This window comes from Eleutherodactylus coqui, chromosome 8 (genome assembly GCF_035609145.1).
Source record: "Eleutherodactylus coqui strain aEleCoq1 chromosome 8, aEleCoq1.hap1, whole genome shotgun sequence".
Classification (NCBI taxonomy): Eukaryota; Metazoa; Chordata; class Amphibia; order Anura; family Eleutherodactylidae; genus Eleutherodactylus; species Eleutherodactylus coqui.
The window spans coordinates 71,718,411-71,739,636 of record NC_089844.1 but is presented as its reverse complement, the minus strand read 5'-3'; positions in this window follow the sequence as shown (position 1 = coordinate 71,739,636).

Genomic DNA, 21,226 nt, shown 5'->3' with positions numbered 1-21,226 from the left:
AAGGATCTCCTCTGGCTCTAAATTATAGACCTATAAGACCCTAAATGAGAATACGTTAAAAATAATCCAACTTGGCTCATTTCATCCCCACTCACTAGAAATTTATTAATTGCTAAATTGCTCTTCATATAGGTTGCACTGATAAGAGCTAACCATGCAGAACACCCCTAGGCCTCAATGAAAAATTGTAACAGAGGATCCCTACAATGTGTCATTTATAGTGGTGTTTTCTTCGGGCCTCTTCCAGGATTGCTACCTTTGTCACTGAAAAATACCAGCCAAGGTATAAGGGGGGGGGGGGGGGCATGATTTATGGTTAGGTTAAGGGCGCTGCTTATCATAACATATGTTTTTACTTTCATTTTTCCAGTGGCCTCAGTAGTATAAGTGCCCCCTTTAGTGGCCAGAATAGTAATAGTGGCCACCTTTAGTAGATCCAGCAGTAATAGGGGCCTCCTTTAGTAGATTCAGCAGTAATAGTGGCCCACTTTAGAGGCTGCAGTAGTAATAGTGACCCCAGTAGTCACAGAGGCCTCCAATAGTGGACCCAGTACTACCCCATTTCCCTGAAAATAAGACCTACCCCGAAAATAAACCCTAGCATGCTTTTTAAATAATATCCAGGCAGCTATACATGTAAAAAATATATATTTTGTAGCAAAAATCAATATAAGACCCTGTCTTATTTTCGAGAAAACACAGTAATAGAGGAGCCCTTTAGTGACAACAGTAGTAATAGAACCCCCTCTAAGTGCCCTCCCCAACCCTGAACTTCAGCGGGGCAGAAATCACAGCAGCAAGCACTCTAACCAGAGTAGTCATCATCATATGGCCTAAGTGTGCCCAATGCCAATACTACCATTGCATCTGATTATAGGACAGAATACTCAAAGTTACAAAGTTCCATTGCTGTGTTGCAGCTCCATTGCTGCCAATAAAGAACCGTCTTATATAAAATTCCAGGTTTCCCGTTCCCTTGGTCCCGGTAGAGAACCACCAGTTGATGTTACAGTGCACTCTGAGCCAGAAACAGCTGTATTCAAGCTAGCATTAGTGGTTCTGTAATTGCATGCTATAATTGTATCATACACCAAAAAGATCTAGAGGTGCTGTTGGCCACCGGGGGCAAAAAAAGACATATTTGACAAATTTTCCCCATATTCTTAAATTCGTAATTCTGGAACTCGCTCTGACTGGTGCCATGCAAACACCCCTTGTGGTAAGATACTAATGATGTACTTCACAGTAGTGGTAAACAACAGAAATCTCAATGACCTTTAAGACATTCCGTTTCATTGGCAAGCATCAAATGACCAATCAAAGGTAATTGATTTGTTGCTAAGTGTTTCTACATATTTGGAGTTGGCAGATAAATACCCCCTTATGGAAGCGTGTGGCTTTTTTTCCTAGATAGCAATTGGAAATGAGAATAAATAGAGCAAGGGAGAGAGAACAAAACACAATGAATAACCGGCAGTTCAATAGGATGGACCTTTTAACAAATGGAACACTTAGCTTTTTGATCAAGTGCCCTCTCTTTGTGTTCTCTTTCTTTCGAAGAGCCCTTGTACCTTAATTGAGCTCAAGAAAAGCTACTGGTTTATTTGCTAAGTGATAATGCTATTATGTTATTGCACATCAGTTCCCAGCAGTATACGAGAAAGTCACTGCCTTAACAAATAAACGTGTAAGTGCTTTTATACAAGGCTTGGCTAAGAGAATCTACTTAAAAGCAAAATCTTTTCTTTCTTTTTTTTCAAGTTACAATGGCAAAATTGTCCTGTCATTCTACATTCATTAGAGAAGCCATGTAAATCTGTTTATTTGAAACCAATCCAGTCTCTGCGCCAATACAGTGGCATCCCCTCCAATCCCATACTGATATGTGGAAGGAAATGTGTAGCATAGCAAAAAAAGAGAAGGTTTTAGCTTCTCCCCACTGAAGCATACTATGTAGACACAGAAGAGAAGTGTGATAAAAGTAGCATGCAAATCTGTGATATCTGGAGGCAACCACTGTGTTGTCTTTCTCACCCAATGCTTGCAAGCTTGATGCCAATTCAGCTGACTGCTACAGTGGGTAAGAATCATTAGAATTTGCTTTTTAAATGATCTCTCAGCCCACGAGGCTGAAACCTGCTAGCTATGCAAGCTTAGAAGCAAAATGATGGCCGCACGTTGACGCTTCAGAGCTCTCATGATAGTTTCCGTCTGTCATTATTTACGTCTGACTAGATGCGTCATGTCAACTACCTAAAATGCACTTTAATAAGAAGCTCTTGTTTTTCTCTGTCTTTGGAAACCAGACCGGAGGATTTTTTTTTTTTTTTGTATTCTATCTCTTTTTTTTTTTCACTTAGGTGAAGCTTATTCAATCTTTCTGTGTTGACACACAGGCAAATAGAAAATGTTTGGACTTGCGTTCTGGTACAAGGTGGTATTTTCACAAGCTATCTGAACATTCCTTGGAAGAAAAAAAAGTCGGCTGAAATCAATAAATGGAAATGTTTTTAAAAGGTCATTTTAATTTTATCCTCCATGATGGTGTGTTCTATCATTACATTAAATCCTTTTTGAAACATTTATTTTGTTTTTGGAGACTGTTGAAAAATATTATTTCCTATTTGTAATTCTTTTCTTTTCTTTAGCTGCTGGGAGATATAGATGTCAGGAAAGATTTTAGGAAATGTATTCGATACAGAGTAGAAGAGTATTTATTTTCAAAGAACTCCGTGGTTCAATGAGGTTAATGTATTGGGGATTACTATATTGTATTTATATCATAGGGAGCTTCGGCGCTTGTCGTCAATTTATGTTTAGGATCCTAGAGGTCATTTTGTGGACACATTAGCAATTCTAAGAGAGAAACATGGAAATTGCATTCATGTATAGGAAATCTAATTGTGGTGAGATATTCAATATGCCGCAAAAAGGAATGGGGTTTAGTTATTAAGGGGGATACACATAGATGGAGACAGTGCGGTTGCTATGTGGGCCTTAGGAAGAAGTTGCACAGTGTTGGTTAGATGATCTTTTGCTACTGAGTGGCAAGAACATGTCCATAATCTCCCATCTCTAGTGGTGATAAGTGTGGAAGTAGGAATGGATGGATCCTAGGAAGTAGGGCCTAAAATATAGGGAAATGGCCATGAAGAATAAGTAGGCAATAGATGTGTAATGGCGTGGAGGTGCCGGCAACCTGTATGCTCCACTGTGTGGGTGTAAATAGAAACATATGCAATAAGTATCAAAAAACTGCAAGCTGCTGAAGTTGACTGGAGTAAGAATAAATCCAACTTCTCTTTTATTTGTATTAAAAATCAGTAAAAACACATTTTGGAACCATATACGAAGAAAAGCATGGACCGCACATCCACAGGTTATATATTGCTCTGCTGCTTCTCAGCATTATATTAAACATGAACATTAGGGTATTAGTTACATTTTTATAGAATTGTATAAGCCCACTAGCCATGTCACGGCGACTTCTATTAGTGTGTCCTTACACTACTGGGCACAGCACCACTCAGTGACCCCTGCCACTACAACACAGCAGCCACAGGAGGAGCAACCCAACAGCACCACTGCTGCCAGGCTCAGCCCCCATGGCTCTGGGTCATGCACCCTATGGATACCGCACCAGTACAACCTGGGCTGCCATACAGCACTGCACCATGTGAACAGGCCTCCAGAGCGTACCTGTCCACATCATCACAGGAACTAGACTGAGATCAGAGTAGGCAAATTCACTGTGGAGAGGTGATAAATGATTTTGGTGGGATAAACCCTTAAATATGCTAGCTATACATTATGTGTAAACTATCCAGCTTTCATTATTATTAAGTTGTTGTTTTTTTTAAATCTATATAGGTTAAGATTCTGTGATGCTCAAACAATCTTTTACATCAGAGCAATATCTGTTGTTCTGTTATAGAGACTCAAATCCCCTGCAGAGACAACATTCTCTCTGCTTGCATCCACCACTAGTGGGAACTAATGAGCTTAAGAAAATATTATTTTATTATTGAGTGCAATACATAAATAGTATACAGTAAGCTTGTGAACTCCCCATTGTGTGGCTGCAAGCAGACAGATTTTTATCATTTAACTTCATCAGTCCAAGTGATTTGGAGCTCTATAACCCTGTGGTCCATAACCTGTCTAAATGTGGTGGCCAAGGGTCACCAGTAAAGATGAGCGAAGGTACTCGTTTAGGGCGATTTCGCAATCGAGCACCGCTTTTTTCGAGTAACTGACTACTCGGGTGAAAAGATTCCGGGGGTGCCGGGGGTGAGCGGGGGGTTGCAGAGGGGAGTGGGGGGGGAGAGAGAGAGCTCCCCCCTGTTCCCCACTGCTACCCCCCGCTCCACCATGCCGCCCCCCAGCGCCCCCGAATCTTTTCGCCCGAGTAGTCAGTTACTCGAAAAAAGCGGTGCCTAAACGAGTACGTTCGCTCATCTCTAGTCGCCAGGAGATACACAAACATCCAAGTGGGTTGAGCTGTGCTGTTTCTGTAACTGCCATAAAAGTGGATGAGAGCGACAAAAAATGGCAAAGCACAGTGAGCTAAGCTGTTCCTGCATCTCCCGAGTTACGGAAACAGTGCAGCTTTCTGTGCTACCTTGCTTCCATAACTCTCATTCACTTCCTTAAGAGTTATGGAAACACCATATTGTAGCCTGCTCAGCTGTTTCATAACAGGACTGCCACTCTGGGTCTCACCTCTGATGTCTTGATTACAAGCTGCCAAAGCCTGTGTACGCTGAGCCCTATTATTGGCTGCGGTAGCCAATCACGTCCCATACACAGGCAAACATTATGTCAGGGCAGATACTCATAGCAGTGGCACTGGACACAGCGGGGAGCCAGGAAAGGTGAGTATAAGTTGTTTTGTTATTTTAACACTTGGGGACCATAACAATAAAATAAGTTGAAAAACCCCTTTAAGGATCAGAAGTAAACAAGCCTTCAGGGCTCTGATTATGAACTTAACGAAAATGTGTAGGGCCTAACAGAAAAGCAAGTAATGTCCTGTCCACCTTGTTCACAGCAAACAGAACTGCTCTAATAGGAGTAGTAACGTAACTATTAACAATTAAACAAGTCTGACAACCCCTTTACTTATACTGAGACATGATTCAATGTAATAGAACTTTATCTCAAACTGCAAATGTAAAAGTTGGGTGAATACAAATGTATTTGTCTATTATTTGGTAGAATTTCTATGTAGTTTATTATTGTAAAAGACATTTTAAAGTGGTTATCCGGAAATTTTAATTTTCTTGCTGGAACGCACAGAGTCAGAGCCGTCACTTCAGGTTGCGTTCCAACAAGAAGTCACGTCTTTTAACAGCCTCCATTGTCGGTGATGTCATAGGAAAGCGATGGGGAATAAGTTGATTAAAATAATTTGGCAAGTCCCTCTTTTTATCACTGCATCGGCCTTGCCTAATTATTTTAATGAGCCGACAGCCCATCACTCTCCTATGACATCACCGACAATGGAGGTCGTGATACCACTTGACCTCTTGTTAGAACGCACCTGGAAGTGTCGGGTCCAACTCCGCGTGTTCCAGTAGGAAATTTAAACCGCCAGATAACTAACTCCTTTAAAAAACTGCAAATTAGAAAAATTAACAATACACTTAATCTTACTAGCAACCTATTTATTTGGTGTTTTATCCTACAGTCAGCCTATATACAGGTTGCAAATGCAGTACGACCTTTGGTATTATAGTACTGCTGCTAAAATACTTCTGTAACAAAAGTGAATCAAGGTCAATTAGATATGCAACAAAAATGTCAGTCATTGAATTAGTACAAACTGACTCGGATTTCAGCTCACAAAAAAACTCAGCGTCAACGGCGTGTGCATCAGTAAAAGCAGCATTGAATGAACAGTAGGTGGCAGTCAGAGCACTGAACTGCCTTTGGTTTCTTGAATCAGTTGCTAAAAGGGAGTGTAAACATGCTCTGTAATTATCTGCTTTAAATATCTAATTTTCTAATTGATCGTAGAAACAGCTTGCGTTCTGCTCTCAGATGTGAAGATGCTATTAAAACCTTTCAGTACATGCTCAGGACACAAGGCCTGCACAGACTCTACTCTTCTATTAAATACCAGGGATGTCATACAAGAGCTAGTTTAAAAAAAAAATCAACATTTTTATAGAATTAGTTGTTTAAATATAAATATTGTATTTTTATATTTATACATATACACACAGATCGCCATTATGAGACTAAACACGGAGAGAAATACAAGAACTTGACGGAGGCAGAGCGGGCACGGGTATCTGAAGATTTGCTAGATATTACAGCGCCATTCATTTTCAATGGCGGCCGTATTCTGGCCGCAAATCGGGCGGCTGGAATACGGCCCCATTAAGGCAATGTGCATGGAGCCTTCGTATGTTGGTCTGGCCCTCTAAAACCATTCCAATTTCTCATGTGGCCCCATGGGAAAATTAATTGCCCACCCCTGCTCTAGAGCAAACACATAAATCATTGTTGGATAGGAATATCGGGGCAGAGTTAATTCAATTGAGAAAATGGGTACGTTCTCTTTGTCTGACAAAAGCAAAAGTCTCTTTGATGAAATATAAGAGTAGGTTCTCGGAATTCGGTAACAAACCTGGCAAGTTTCTGACTCTTGTGGTCCAAAGCAACGAGTATGTACATTTGTTCCCTATATCCTCTCTAACTCTGGTACTCAACTTACTCTCCTGAACCAGATTGTAGACGCATATGGAGACTATTCTAAATCCTTATACAATCTTCAGAAAGCCATATCAAAATTCCGAGAGAACAATTGGCAGATGAAACATTTAAAATTTTCTGGTATCATCTGGAATGAGCCATTTTTTTAGAGAGTCACTGCAGAGGAGTTTTCAGGGGCACTGAAGGATTCTCAGTCAGAGAAAGCTCCAGGACCCAACTGTTTATCTTTGCAATATTCTCAAACATTTTATGATATCTTATCTACACACTTTTAGTTGGCATTTAACTCTCTGACCTATGGAGGTTCCTGACCAGGGGATTCACTCAAGGTACATATTACTGTCATTCTCCGAAAAAGAAAAAGACCTATCATTGTGTCAAAACCTCCGTCCCGTAATCCCTATTTAAGGTGGATCTTTGATTGTTCTAAAAAATATTGGCAATGAGACTATCCCTTTATCTAAATGAAGTCATCCATGGAGATCAGGTGGGATTCATGCCTTTTGAGGGAAGCACATGATAAAACTACCAGAGCTATCGACTTCATTTACCAAGCCACCAAAACCAAAGTCCCTTTGCTTTTGTTATCCACTGATGCTGATAAAGCATCGGGTTAATTGAAACTTTATATTTGAAACTCTTAAATATCTGGATATCTAGTCCTTCAGGATATCAAATCCTTCAGCTTTCGTTAAAGTAAGTGGTCATTTCTTTTCTGCTTTTTCAATTTCTAATGAAACATGTCAGTGATGTCCTTTATCACCTCTTATTTTTATTTCATGCCAAGAACTAGAGTTGAGCGAATGTACTCTGCCGAGCTTGATGCTCATTCGAGTATTAGCGTGATGCTCGTTACTCGCCCTTCCCCGCCGCGACGCAGCGCGCACGTCAAATTTTTTGGCTGGCAGGCAGGGAGGAGAGAGAGAGAGAGAGAGAGACCAAAAAAAAAAAAAAAGCTCAGGACCCGGTGTCTCACATACAAAAATGCTCGAGTCTCCCATTGTTCGTTACTCGAGTAGAGCTCTCGAATTTTACAAAAAGCTTGACTCGAATAACGAGGACCCGAGCATTCGGGTGCTCCCTCATCTCTAAGAAGAACCATTCCTGTGCTGAATTCGGTTTCACCTGGACATTAGGGGCATATTAGTAGGTGGGGTTATGCATAAAGTGGCAGTTCATGCAGATGACCTTGTCTTTTTCTTACAGCTCCAAGGATCTCCCTCCCTAACCTTATGTTGGAGATATGTCATTTTGCTGCTCTTTCCAACTTTAAAATTAACTATCAAATATCTGATGTGCTAAATATTACATTACCAGTGTCTTTAGTATCTGACTTGACTAATGCTTTTTCACTTTGTTGGTCGAAAAAGACTTAGATTCCTGGACACAGGGGCTGTTTTTGTGGTTCGGTAGTTGTGCTCTAGTGAAAATGAATATACTTCCCAACATCCTATACTTTTTTCAAGTACTACCAATCAACATTCCAAACTCCTTTTTCAGGTCTATCCATGTATTGCTTCTCACATACTATATCGCCTGAAAAAAACAGGGGAGCAATAGGCTTTCCAAACATAATTATTAAAACACTACTTATTATCCAACCTCCCATCTTCTAAGGATTGTTGATTGGTGCAGATATGCTGGAAATCAAAAATAAATAATGATCGAACCACCATTTCTTTCGATTCTTTTCAAAACATTACTGTGGCTTTTGGACTGTACAATCATAGGCCCAACATTGAAGGTAGTATCTAGAGTATTTCCCAGGGCAGTTATCGCACCAACACCATTACCCTTATGTCTTACCTCAGGATAGCCAAAATCACAGAAAAGGAAAATATAAATGGACAAAAAAATTCACAGAAAGCTGCCATATGCTTACATATAAGAGTCCAGGTATAAACACCACATCCCAAACATGCAGACTGCCAAACTGCTATTTGGAGGAGCAATTGTACAGGTGATGGTACTGATTAACAACCACTCACATACCTTTCTTACATTGAGGTGGGTGGCTGATTAGTACTATTCCTACACAAAAAGTGCCAGCAAGGTGTGTGAGTGGTTGTAAATCAGTACCTTTTTTTGATCGAACAAAGACTCAGTTTAAATGTATGTCCTCGATGTCAAGTACTCTTTGTAAAAACAAAATCAAGCAACTAGAAGAAGTTGTTATTATGCTGCAAAACTCAGCATGCAGTTACATCTCAAGCAGCTATACAAATGATTAGAGTTGTCGTGATTAGATGACTGGTCTTGCCACCTGAGGCCCTAAAAGTGATTCTACACTTTACCTATAAAAAAAGCGCTCAGAGGCTACTTGTGTGTAGAGCTTGTTGACCACTAGACATACCTCCATGATGCAATCAAAGAGAGTTTGCTCAGTTAATAGAGTTTTAGAAGGGGTGCATTATTGCAATGTGAGAAGCTGGATGCTTGTATTGACGAATTGCCCAACACCTGGGCCATTCTAATAAGACTGTTAGGAGGTGTTGGGACCAGTGGATATGTGAGGGCATGCACACAAGGTGACTGGGCTAAGGATGATCTCGAAAGACCATCAGTAGAGAGGATCATTTGACCATCTGACAAGCACAAGCAGCTCCAACTAGAGACAGGTGGCATGATCTTTACAGGCACCTGTGTCTGTTGGAACCATCTCTAGGTTCTTGGTTTCACAGTGCCCATTACATGTACTGTCTTTGACACCCACCCTCCATCGTCTCGGTTTACAGTCATGTCATAAATTATAAAACTGGACTGCTGCAAAGTGAAACTGGGTTGTCTTCAGCAACAAATCCAGGTTTAGTTTGGGCACTCGCGATGGCCATGTTCGTGTCTAGAGACCTAGGTGTGAGCATCTCAATCCTGCCTTTGCTGTGGAGCTGCATATTGTCCCTACTGCTGGTGTAAGGGTCTGGGGGACAGTCAGTCACCCCTGGTAGTGGTACAAGGGACAATTACAGCTCAGCGATATGTTCAAAACATCCTGCAGCCACATTTGTTCCTCTCATGGCAGATCTTCCAAGAGGCATTTTCTAGCAGGATAATGCCTGTCCACAGAGAGCAAGGGTGTCACAGGAATGTCTCCACAACAATGACACACTTCTGTGATCTGCCTGGTCGCCAGATTTATCACCAATAAACCATGTATAGGTACATCTGGAATGTCAACTTCAACAGCCTAGAGCAGGGGTGTCAAACTCATTTTCACTGATGGCTACATAAGCATTATGGTTGCCTTCAATAGGCTGTTTATAATTTTAAGACTGTATTTTAAAGGCTATATTGAAAACAGAGGGGGTAGAGAACAGTCAGACCAGAGCAAGATTTTAGTTCAGATAAATTGGAGCATAAATTCTCCAACACAGACACTTGACTCTAAACTGTCAGGTAGTCAGTGAAAAGGAAATATTATGGAAGTTAGCAGAACCTAGTGAAATATTCCCTAAAAGATTCCCTAGCTTAGAGCCCTTAGTCACTGTGTTAAGTAACAGTAAAACACAACGTCCTGGTCTGAGCTCTGGCAAGCAGTGCTGTACTGCTGGATAGGCTCAGCGGGAGAAGCAGGCAAGGAACCACACACCAAAGGCTCTGGGGTCTGCAGTAGCAGCCATAACGTTCAGTCCGCATGCACCTGATGTCATATTGTAGGACCAAGATGGCAGCTGCGATACCAATACCCAGCGGCAGGCCACAAATAAGTCCACAGTATGCCAAAGAGTCTTCCAGCACAGCTCAAGACCCTCCAATTTAGAGGAGGCCTTTCTTTGTCTCTACCTCTCAGGCCACAGACCTTGAATTTGACACAATTGTTCTAGAGGATCGGTTACAGTAATGTGGAATGATAAGCCACAGGATACCATACAGAACCTGTATGCCTTTAATTCCCACCCATATCACATCTTGCATACAACAGGGTACTAGAGCCTTCATGCCCGCCCGTATCACATCTTATATCAAAGCTAGAGGCGCTACAACAGGGTACTAGAGCCTCCCTTCAAGTGTTCAGTTTTCCACCATAAATTATCATTTTGTTCTGATATTGTAATCACTTACTTATATTGACGTTACAATCACAGATAAAAAATTATCATTTTAATGTTTTTTGACAATAAGTATATTATTCAATATACTCTCTCTGGAATATATAGATTACTAGTCTCACCAAGAAATATGGCAGTGTTTCTTTCTGAGGCCTTAGTCACACGGGCGTTTTTTTACGCGATTTGCGGATCGCATGACGGATGCGCATCCGCAAATCGCGTGATCGGGGCCGAAAAATCGCCCGAAAAAACTGCTCCTAGCCGCGTTTCAATAGAAACGGGCTGGAGCTGTCCAGCGCATTGAATTCAATGGAGCTGGCAATACAGCCGGCTCCATTGAAAGCAATGGGCTGCAGGTGATCTCACGATGAATTTTCGGGAAGGGCTTAAAAATATAAGCCCTTCCCGGAAATTCATCCAGAAATGTGTAAAAACAAAAAAAAAAAGATATACTCACCTGGTCCTGGCAGACAGAGTTCAGCACGGCCGGCCGGCAGTTCTCCTGAACTGTTCTGAGTAGTATTCAGCAATCGGGGATTTAAAATCCCAGCCTGCTAAATGGGCTGCCTCTGATTGGTCACAGCCTCACCAATCAGAGGCAGCTCTCACTTACCTATTCATGAATTCATGAATGGGTGAGTGAGTGCTGCCTCTGATTGGCTCAGCGCAGGGACCAATCAGGGGCAGCTCTCAGCCGGACGCATGCGCATGCGCAAATCGCGCGAAAATATGCCCGTCTGACTGAGCCCTAAATGGGAGAGGGATTTAGCTGGATCTGCAAGCTTTTCTGAAAATCAGAAGTTTAGGCTATATACATTGACCAATCAGATATTGCTAGTAATATACAGGGTGTGGATTATAAGGTTTTATAGAGTACCTTCCAGAATACATACTTTATATTCTTCTATCCAACCTGAATGTTAGAGATACAAACTAATCCACCTACAGTACACCATTGGCTTAAAAGGGTTTAGGAGATGATGATGGTGGAGGATCTCACTTCCTCTATTAAAGACATGGCATCATTGAATACGTTTCCAAGAGTCTTCTGAATATAAATCTCTTTTGTCTCATTAATATCTGTGAAGAGTCCAAAAATTGTTTCAATTGTTAAATGAATTTATTTTTTTAACCTCCTTTTACCTATTCGCACCCCGGGGAGCATTCTTTTTTCTGTTTTTTTTTTAGTTGAGTTTAGATAATAGTATGTAATATCTTTGTTTATATACAGTGTAGAATGTACTTTGGGGTGTGTTCGCACATGGCGGGGTGCTGCTGATTTTACGCGGTGGGGGGGTTCTATGCTAGGACTGTTGCATTTCCACGGGAAGGGGGCAGGGTTGGGATCCGCACTGTTGGTGTGGATTTTGACTCTGGGTCAGCTGTGTGTCCACGACTGTTTTGGAGAAAGCAGCATTCCCCTCACCTCCCGATTCTTAGCACTGCTGATGCAGCCTTTCTTTCAGTGGCTGGCAGCTTCTGACGGGTGCGGCACCACTTGTCAGGTAATGCCACTTTCTCATCATCTGGCTGGTGGCACGGCGCTTGCTGAAGGCCACCAGGTGTCAAGGGGGTGCTACGCTGCTGGCATGTTGGTTTATGGGTTTGTGTGCTGTGTCTGCCACGGTCGGCTGCAGGTGTGTGCCTGGTTTTGGGCCGGAGTCTACACCAGTTGTACGGGTTTTGGCTCTGTTGCTTTTGCGAGAGTGCTGTAGATTTTGCCACTAGGTTTTCTGCAGTGGGGTTCCATGGCATTTCCACTGAGTGTGCCCTTAATGTATACCTTATATACACTTATTGTAGATAATCTGTTTAGTAATAAAAGATCTGCATTATTAAAAACTTTCTTATTTATTTGTTTTTTTATAAAATTTCAAAAAACATAGAATAAGCACATTAACTTCTACAAATATTTTTATAGATCAGTTTTTAATTTTGTACCTCCGCTGAAGTCCATAAAATTCAACCTATAATCCTACAGTGTTGATGCAAAGCAGGGGTACTCAACTAGTTTTTGTAAATGCCCACTTACCTGAGTCTGCCATCAGGTGCAGGTCCGGGAAACCCAGGTAATGAGGATTAAAACAATGCACATAATTATAATCACGTACAAATTACATTACAATTACGTTTTTTTACTACTTTTGCACTATAGGACACTTAGCGCACCATATTCTGAGAGACATAACTTTATCATTTTCCCATAAATGGAGTTGTGTGAGAGCTTGTTTTTTTTTTTGCAGAATGAATTGATAGTTTCTTTTATACCATTTTGGGGTACGTACAACCTTTCAAACTCCTTTGAGACAGGATGTTAGTTCTACACAGTAATAGTGATTATAGTGCAGTTACCTGCAGTGATCATAGCTGACATCTCCTCTAATTGGTGATGTCCACTTTTGTTTTACTTCTCTATCTAGGCTCAGACCATCATCACCAGCTATGACTTATTTCTGCACAGTCTTCCCCACTTGCCATTACCCTTATTGCCCCTCAGTAATTCTCCCACAGTAAATAGTGCCACTTTGTGGTCCATCTTAGTTATGCTGACTGCCTGTAGTCTTCTTATATTGCCCCTCCTTTGGTCTTTCTTAGTTATAGTGACCCTCTGTGGCCCTTCTTAATTAGAGTGACCCACTGTAGCCCAATTGGTTATAGTGCCCCTTTTCACTAACTCTTCCATCATCCAGTCCCATGTAAAGAAACACACTCTCCCTCCCTTCATCTCCTCCATCATTCCATCATACAGTCCAATGCAAAGAAATATCACCACCTTCCCTTCAACCTCAACATACAGTATCATGTAAACATCACACTCTGCCTCTAATCATCTCATCTTACAGTCCAATGGAAAAAAGTCAACACTTCCCCTAGCTTCAGGTCCTCAACATACCCCTCCAACATACAGTCCCATATAAAACATCTCTCCCCCCTCCTTTCAGATCTTTAATATACAGTCCCACAAAAACACATCTCTTATCATCTCTACTGCCCATCCAACATACAGTGCCTCCCCTCCTTTCACAAGTACAAACATAGATCAACTGTGTACTGCTACTGCCTCCTACTATGAGCCACAGCGTAGCTTCGCTCTTCACCCACCCCCTATTCTTGTTCTTAAGATCACTGAGAGTCCAGAGAAGAGGAAAGGAATTAGTGAAGGAGGAAGGGGAACTGGCAGTGGCCTAAGACTGGCATATAAGTGGCATAAGACTGGTGTATAAAATGCTGGTCTTAGATAAATCTGCCCCATTTGCGTCAGAGAGTTTCATAGTCTCATTGCTCTAAAAGTAAAGAATCCCTAAATATGATGATGGTGAAACCGACTTTTCTCCAGACATAGAGAATGTCCCCTTGTCATGGTTACAGGCCTAGGTATAAAAATATCAGAGGAAACCTGCACAGTCCATTCATATATTCATATATAGTTATTAGGTCAACACTCAGTCCACTTTTTTTCCAATCTAAATACACCAAAAACCCAAGTCTGATCATTTCTTGGGACTGCTGTAGACAGTAGACCCTGATAGGGTACTGAATTGTTTTGTTTTTGAATAACATTTTTGTTGTTTTATAGGTTTTGTACCCTCAGGAGTCAGTGCTGTGACTGACAAGTGGTGCTGTTCCAGAACTTGGGAGAGTCAGCTGTCGATAAGTGATGAGTAGTCAATATAAAAGGGTACTAGCCAAAAGAATATGTGGTCTGCAGCAGTGAAGGAGAAGGGGAAGCATATAGGTGCTCAACACTATGCATAATATTCCATGTGTATCTATGCCTCTATAGATGCATCCCATGATTTCATTTTCTTTGGCAGCAGCTACCTGGCACTGGTAACTAAAGTTAAATTTACTCTCCATTATCTCAGAAACATTGATGCTTCCCCAAATCCTTACTTGAACTCTTCTTTTATTTATTCATGTACTCTACTCTAGACCAATAGGTCCCAGCTGTCTTCCGAGACGTCCAACATATATGGGAATAAGATTTTACTTCAGCATTTCATTCCAAGCTCCCTGTCTCCATGACGTAGTAGTAGCTTAATAAAACTTCCATTGAGCCTACTTAATATTGGCAAAGACAGTAATCACCATAAATATTAGCTTAATCATGGCAAATGATGGCACTAAGTCAGGCAGCTAGACCGTTACAGCGGCATAGGGATCTATACAAGATGGTTACAGACATTTTTCATTGTAGAAGACATACAGACTCAAGACAGAAAACACTGAATTCCCCATGCCACTAAGGAGATAGACTCAGTTATATCTAATGAATATATATTGTGTAACGTACATAGTGCACAACACCTTTTTAACATTACAGCCAAATAACAATTGGAAATTGCTGCGATGCTACTTAACATTGACATGTTTGGTGTCTATATTGTGTGGTGATATGCTGTTTTATATTGTTTAATTTAGTATTGGGGATTAGCCTTCAGAAAATCCCATATTAACTATACTGCGATATGCCATAAACCATGTAATCTTGGCTGGGGCGACCTTACAACTCCTTTATACCCGTCTTTCATTTTACGTCAAATATTTTTTTAATCCCTTATCAGTTACCATACCAGTAAGAAAGGCAGAATTGGCAATATCAATCTTTTAGGTTGACTCACTGCAAGTGACATTTCTATAAATTATTTCCCCAGCTAAGCGCATAAATAAAAGATCCCAGGGAAAGACTTTGGAAAGTGGATATTGTCACAATGGAAAACATCATTACTCCAGAAATTGTCATGCTCAAGCTCTCATATGTTCTGTCTATTTTGATAGCAGATAATGCTCCTGTTCAGAAATTGAGCCTAGCCTCTCTTTCCCAGCTGTGTAACTCTTGAAGCATACACTAGAAGTGATGAAAGCCAATTGGGATAGACTAAAATCATTCTCAATTGTTCCCTATAGACCTTTACAAGCCACATGCATACTGCTATTCATCACATTAATTTTTCCAGTGACAACCTGCAACATTCAGTACAAGGCCTCTGCTTTGCCTTAGATAGCATATGTACTTATTTAGTGGCAAAGCTTTAAAATGCTCTGGTACGTCTGATTTTTTTCACATTTTAAGCGTACATTTTATCAATTTGTAAAGCTATAAATAAATTGTGTCTTTGACCTACATCACCTCATTTGCAAACAATATGTAGAATGATATTTAGAATTCACATTATACAATTATTACACATATCATACAAGAAGCTGTGCAATTTAATTCATGATTAATAGGTAGAAGAAAATATAAAATAGAAAGCTCCAGGGAGAAGCTGATCTTCTCATACCATTCCATATCTATTTATCTATCTATCTATCTATCTTCTATCTATCTATCTATCTATCTATCTATCCTTTCTCTATCTATCTATCTATCTATCTTCTATCTATCCATCTTCTATCTATCTACCTATCTATCTATCTATCTATCCATCCATCTTCTTCTATCTATCTATCCATCCATCTTCTATCTATCCATCTATCTATCTATCTATCCATCTTCTATCTATCTATCTATCTATCTATCTATCTATCTATCTATCCATCCATCTTCTTCTATCTATCTATCCATCCATCTTCTATCTATCCATCTATCTATCTATCCATCTTCTATCTATCTATCTATCTATCTATCTATCTATCTATCTATCTATCTATCACAGATATATATGTGTATATCTCATATCTATCTAGCTATTTATCTCATATATATTTATCTCATATCCAACTCATATCTATCCATCTATCTCATATCTATCTATCTATCTATCTATCTCATATCTATCTATGTATCTCATATCTATCTATCTATCTATCTATCCATCTTCTATCTATCTATCTCATATCCAACTCATATCTATCCATCTCATATCTATCCATCTATCTATCTGTCTGTCTATTATCTATCTATCTCATATCTATCTATCTATCTCATATCTATGTACCTATTTATCTCATATCTATTTATCTCATATCTATCTCATATTCTACTCATATCTATCCATTTCATATCTATCCATCTATCTCATATCTATCTATCTATCTATCTATCTCATATCATTCCGTATCGATCTATCTATTCCATATCTATCTATCTATCTGTTATACAGCCGAGTGCTCCGAGCCGTATATGCAGAAGACAGCTGGACCGCTGTGTTCTTCATACCCTGGCTGATATACAGCTGTGCGCTCCGTGCGGAGTATGAAGAACACAGCTAGACTGCTGTGTTCTTCATACCCCGTCTGTGTTCAGGGAGCGGGATATTGCTGAAACAATAGTATCAGCTGTGTCCCCCTGTTAATTCCTGATAAGGCTGATCGTTGTCTTTAAGCATGCTAAAATAACTCCCAATTGCCCTCAATTTGAATGAAATATAGAAGCACAAAGGCAAATAGTCTCTGGGGATTAAAACTTTTCTAGAGGCATATAGGGGGCATCCTGCTTGAGCAAATATTACACATTTCCTCTAAGACCAAAAAATTACCATGAAGTTAAAGCTTGTGTTCAACCCCATCCTGTTAAAGTAACACACCAAATAAAATGTATAAGCTGTGTTATAAATAATGCATAGGCCGAGCGGCTGGTGTATGATACAGGGGTATGAAAAAGACCTCTTCAGTCCCAGTACTCAGCATATTATAGTTTTGTCTGAAGTATTCCTTTAAATTGTAAAAACTCCTTTTAGACATTTCTTATTAAATACTGGAAAAGCTACATGACAACCAATATTAGCTCTATTTCTATTTTGCCACAGGTGTTGATACCCACCATTCCCAGAGTGCTATTCTGACTTGTTATACAGTGATACATCCATGTATACATATTGATAGCTGGCTACATTTATTAAGGAAGCTTTGACATTTTGCAAAAAGGGAGGACAAAAAGTTGTGGTAACTTTCTATCAAATCATGTTTACAACATCTTACTAGATGCCTCTATCTGGTAAATATGCTACATAGTTTAAACCATAAAAAACACTGAAAAATATAAAATAGCTTAAAAAATGATAACATGAAGAATTGTAGAAAGATAGATTTCAAATATGAAAAAAATTGATTAAAAAAATGGCACCATAAAATATGAAATTACTTGAAAAAAGTGTTTGTTCTCCGAGGAGTCTACTCAACATTTATATTATATTCTGCTTTTTGTCTACATTGGTATTCTAGGACAAGTGATTTATGAAGTTAGCACCTTATTGATTTCCAGTAACAATGTTTTGGGGCATTCTATCATCTTTTACTTGGACCTTCATGGGAATCAATGATATCATAGCAATCAATTGCTCTTTGAGATGTGTGGCATGCTGTGCTATAAGTTAAATATATGTATTTAATACTTTTGGTACATATAGACCACAAATAGGGATATTCGTAAGGATGATCAACTTTTTTGAAAATAAACAGAGCAAAATACTGAATCAATAAATAATCTACAAAATAGTCCAGCTTTATCCATTAACTCTTGTATATAGAATTTCTTTCTTTATTTAGCAAAGTAGTTGAGATATTTTCCATTCATTGGAGAAAACACTTTTGTTTACTTTTTAGCCATTGTTCTTCATATGATAACCCTAACTAATAATCAGGATAAAAGTAAATTGAATTCGATCTATCTCTAAGCTACAATCATGGTATAATGTAAATATATTTGTTTCACTCATCTCCAGCTTGTCCATGAGTTCACCACCAAACTGACCAGTAATGGTTTTTAGATCCATATGCCTTCACTACTACTTAACTAACTGGAGGATAAATGCATCAATCGTAAACTCATCTGCAATACATAGACAATAAGACATTGTAGCACCAAGAGATTTACAGATCCGGAATAGTCATAGGGATCTGAATAGAGTTCATCGGAAGGCAGCAAACATGGCACATGCTATTTTAAAAGGTAAACCCACATGAGCACTCTACACCTTCCAAACCTCTCATGGGCATACCCTTAAGACAGTTCTAACACAACTTAAAGTAGTGACCATGGTGTCGGTTTCACAATGCTCCCGATAGTGCCAGTTTCTTAGTAGTCTCCCACAAGCTCAACTATAGTACTATCTGGGATTAGAAAATGTTGCCTTACCTTGCCCCCTTTTCATCTCTGTGGAGTCTTCTGAAAATGTATTCTCTTTGGGAGAATGCTGTGAGCCAATACATTTTGCACTGCTGAATATTATATTAGTGCTTTATCAATAAAAGTAAGGTTAGTGTATTGTATCCATATTTAAATTAACTTTCCTGTCCCAAGACAAAATTTGTCCAACAACTATAAGGGGGGAGATTTATATTACCTGCTGCCATCCTTTATTTCCATTTTGTGACCAATCTGCTTCTTTCTGGGACCCTTTTTAATACTTCCAACATGGCGGCGGCACTCCTGTTAGTACTCTGCACGCTGTGCATGGGTACTCAGAAATATAAATTTTGGCCAATCAGAGTAGCCGGTAATGTCTTAGCCTATGAAGTCACATTAGGGCTAAGGCTTCATTCCTACGAGTGCATATGCACCGCGTTTTCATGCCCGGGCGTATATATGGTACCCATATGAAGCAATGGCAATAGAACCGGGACAAAAGATGGCAGCAAGTAATACCCCCCCCCCCCCCACCCCCCCCCCCACCCCCCCCACACACACACACACACACACACACACCTTCCCTCTAGTCCCTGCACAAATTATGTCCTTAGACCAGAGGGTAGCTTTAACTGTATTCTGTTTGTAGCACCTAGACTCTCCAGTGTTACGGAATCCAACTTACGGAACTATGGCACTGTAGGTTTAGTTCAGTATACCAAGGAGATCCAGTGCTACATCCAGTAAAGTATGTGCAGCCGAAATTAGGTCTCATTAGATAAAATATAAATATTGTTTGAGTCAGAAGTGTATTTGTCCATTTCTAAAGTAGAGCAGGAAAGCTCAATGTTCATAGTTAAACATGCTTAGAAGATTCTTTAGAAACAGACCCACCAGTCTCCAGGTCTGAATTAACTAGTAAGCTTCAAAGTGATTAAAAGACTCATTACTTTGAAATTTGTGCAACAAACACTTAGACATTTCGGAGTGTTTGGTACGTTTATTACTTAAACAGCTTTGTAAATTTTAAAAGTAAACATAAATTGTTTTTCCTTAGCATCTGCTTAATAACCATCAGCTAAACTATGCAAGATATATTGCTGTGTTTACAATGTCAGCACAAGGGACCATATGTCTATGAACAAATTAAACTGCTTAAGGGTAAAGCTAATTGCTCATTTTATTTGAATGTCTAAGTGGAAGACATGTATGTGTACTTCTAAATAAAAGACAAGGGTACATATACAGGCTGAAGTTTCAGATTCACTTCGACACAGAGCAGGAAGCAGGACAATCCACCAAGTCAGGTCTAAAACCAGATGCACTGATTTAAAAGTCTTGGCTGAGTAATGAGATAAATCAAGAGACTGTGCTTGCAGGGCAGGCTTAAAACCTGTTCACCTCTGACTATATTGGATCTATTAGAGGGTTATGATAGAGCTAATAAGGACATTTTTAGTCAATTACAATTGTCTAGCCTGAAGCAGAGCTTACGGGCATTTCTGTCTTCTGATACCCTCGCACAATACTTACCCTTTGGGATAGGAATAAATAAAATAAATCTTATTCCAAAGCGCTTTCAGGTTATTTATTACCCCCACCACCACCACCACCACCAAGCTGGGTACTCATTTTAACAACCTTGGAAGGATGAATTAACCTTGAGTTGGCTACCTGAACCAAGTGGGGATTGAACTTGCAACCTTAAGGTTATGAACAAGAGCTTAGGACTGCATTTCTGCTGCCTTAACACTATGCACCATACAAGGCTCAGGAAGCCAACTTATTGCAGGTTATCAAATGGGAAGGTACAGTAGTTAATTCAAATTTGCAGATCTACAAAAGCATATAACTTTTATTAGTAAAAAATGAAGAAAAATTAAAATTAAAATGGCAAGGACACAATCATGATGACTGCCAAATTGAGGGTTAAAACATAAATATTATACAAAAAGAAGTTCTCACTAGCAAACAATATCCCCTAAATACAACATAGAGCAATTTATAAATAAAAAAAAGTACTACAATGGCAAGTTGATATAAGCAGGGAACGTAGTACTACTTAGTAATATATAGTTACTCTATTTATTTTGTGCTGAAAAAGCCCCCCTCGGCTTATACTGGAGTCAGGGAAAGGTTAAAAAAAAAACCTCGATGCCGCACCAGCCGGCATCGGTGTCTCGCCGGTGGTGCGGCAGGCTGCTTGAATTCTCCGCGCTGTCATCCCCCGCCATCCTCTTTGCTCGGCTCTGTCATACCCCGCCGTCAGTGCTGTGTAAGTAAGAGCTGTGATTGGATCGAGCGCCAGCCAATCACAGCCAGAACTCGATCATTCACAACCAATCAAGCTGCTTTAGAATTCTCCCCACTGTCATCTCCCTGCTCAGTT